Below are 2,561 nucleotides of genomic sequence, written 5' to 3'. Positions count from 1 at the left end.
GAGTTCTTGAATCAGTTTTCCCTCCACTCCTACTTTATTGTCTTGGTCAATTATGTAATAATTCTGATCCATCATTCTGGGACCAGTGAAGATCCCTGACAGAACTGAGTCAGACAAAAGGATGTGCTGGTTATATCAGCATGGTTGTGACACTGGCACAGGTCTGGTCAGAATCTAAGATTAGGCAGGAAACAGCAACCAGGTCAATGTGGGTCACAGGGGGCAGAGCATGAGTAGATAAGATTTAAGGCACATTATATAATGCCAAAAATGTACCCCAAACCCAGGGAAGGCTCAAGCAGTTCTGATCATAGCTCCAGGAAAAGCTCAAAGGAAATAGTGGCTTCAGCTACATTCTCCAATTACATTTTAATTAGAGCAGTTCAGGACTTCCGGCTGGCAGTTATCCCAGGAAAAGACCCTTCGGTGAGTGATTCTTAACCTTCTCTGTGTCATGAACTCCTTTAAGAATCTGATCAAAGTTGTAGAATTTTTCCCTAGAAAAATACACAGATTAACATATTCACAAATTACTATATACAATTTCAGTGGTTTCATAAACCACCAATCCTATTCATAGACTCCAGGCTCAGAACCTTCTTCCACAGACCTTAAAGACCTTGGCTAAACAGAGCCATGTTGAATCTCCTTAGAGGTGAAGTGGGTCTGGGAAGGACTCCTCATTGCTAGGAAGGCTGAATTTCATATCAGAGGTTCCTGTGTCCATTAGGCTAGACTGCCAAAATCTATGAAAGGAAACCCTCATGCTTGTTATTTTAAATTTTTTGGTTCAACAAGTATTATCTATGTAGAGTTCATTTTATTCCAGGCTAGGACCTGAGAAATCAGCAGTGAACAAGACAAACAAAAATGGAGCTTGCAGTCTAGTGGGGGATACTGACATTAAACAAAGCAAAATACATGAATAGAAGTATTGTAAATTGTAAATGTTAACAAAAGAAACAATCAAGGAGTTGAGATAGAGTTATAGGAGGCAAGGATGGAGGAAATTATTCCTGATAAGAAGGTGAGAGTTATCTCTGCAGTGACTCCAGTGATTATATCAAAAAAATATCAGATTTGACCAAAAAGTGAGGAGATTCTACAAACAACTCTCTTTTCTGAGAATAAGAAACACTGTTTCTTGGTGTGCATGAAGATAACCCAGAGAGTTAAGGAAGTCTCTAAGAAGAGTGTGCTGGGGATGCTCTAGGAAAAGACTGAATGCTGAGGCGATTTACAGTCCAAACGGTTTTGATTTGCCAAGAAGTAAATGAACCTCATGGATCAGAACAACAACCTCCCACCTTATGCCCAGGGCCTGGCTTTCCCTCAGGGTGCCATGACTCCTAGAATCCCTATCTTTACTCTAATGATGCCTTATGGCACAGGACTGACTCCACAGCCTATTCAGAACACCAATAGTCTGTCTTTATTGGAAGAGCAGCAAAGACAGCAGCAGCAACAGCAGCAGCAGCAGCAGGCGGCAGTGGCAGCCATTCAGCAGTCGATGTCCCAGCAGGCAACCCAGGGAGCCTCGGGCCAGACACCACAGCTTTTCCACTCACAAACTCTTACGACTGCACCCTTGCCAGGCGCCACTCCCCTGTATCCCTCCCCGATGACCCCCATTACCCCTGCCACGCCAGCCTCAGAGAGCTCTGGGATTGTGCCGCAGCTGCAAAATATTGTATCTACAGTGAATCTTGGTTGTAAACTTGGCCTAAAGACCACTGTACTTCGTGCATGGAATGCTGAATATGTAATCCCAAGCGGTTTGCTGCTGTAATTATGAGAATAAGAGAGCCCCGGGCCACTGCACTGATATTCAGTTCTGGGAAGATGGTGTGCACAGGAGCCAAGAGTGAAGAACAGTCCAGACTAGCAGCAAGAAAATATGCCAGGGTTGTACAGAAGTTGGGTGTTCCAGCTAAGTTTTTGGACTTCAAGATTCAGAACACGGGGGTGGGGAGCAGTGATGTGAAATTCCCTATAAGGTTAGAAGGCTTTGTGCTTACCAACCAACAGTTCAGTAGTTATTAGCCAGAGTTATTTCCTAGTTTAATCTACAGAATGATCAAACCGAGAACTGTTCTCCTTATTTTTATTTCTGGACAAGTTATATTAACAGGTGCTAGAGTCAGAGCAGAAATTTATGAAGCCTTTGAGAATATCTACCCTATTCTAAAGGGTTTCAGGAAGACAATGTAATGGCTGTCATCTATTCCTGCCTCCCCCATCCACTTGTTTTTTTAATTTTTTAAAACACATTTATTGGAGTATAATTGCTTTACAATAATGTGTTAGTTTCTGCTGTTTGTTTTTTTTTTTAACAAATCAGTTTTGGTACATTTAGTGGTGCTGTGGACGGCCCCATGTGATGAGAGGATGGATGTTCAGTTGTAGGTTGCAGCATGAAGTGAAGCTCTCCTGCATGTCTACCCCATAAGGATGCCAGGAAGGGATATTATTTCTGCACAGAGAACACCGAAGCATTACTGTAAGTTGCTCGAACTGGGCTGCTATTCGGGCAGAGCTGCCCATTTATTTATATTTATATT

At 42.6% G+C, this 2,561-nt stretch overlaps 1 pseudogene; it reads left to right on the top strand.

Annotated features, from left to right (window-relative positions):
- The first annotated feature begins 1,282 nt into the window (after positions 1–1,282).
- Positions 1,283–2,211, top strand: LOC103077861 (TATA-box-binding protein pseudogene; annotated as a pseudogene).
- The last annotated feature ends 350 nt before the right edge of the window (positions 2,212–2,561 follow it).

This window comes from Lipotes vexillifer, unplaced genomic scaffold (assembly GCF_000442215.2).
Source record: "Lipotes vexillifer unplaced genomic scaffold, Lipotes_vexillifer_v1.1 scaffold1990, whole genome shotgun sequence".
Taxonomy (NCBI): domain Eukaryota; kingdom Metazoa; phylum Chordata; class Mammalia; order Artiodactyla; family Lipotidae; genus Lipotes; species Lipotes vexillifer.
The sequence above is the reverse complement of the archived record's forward strand: the minus strand, read 5'-3'. Positions and strand labels throughout refer to the sequence as shown.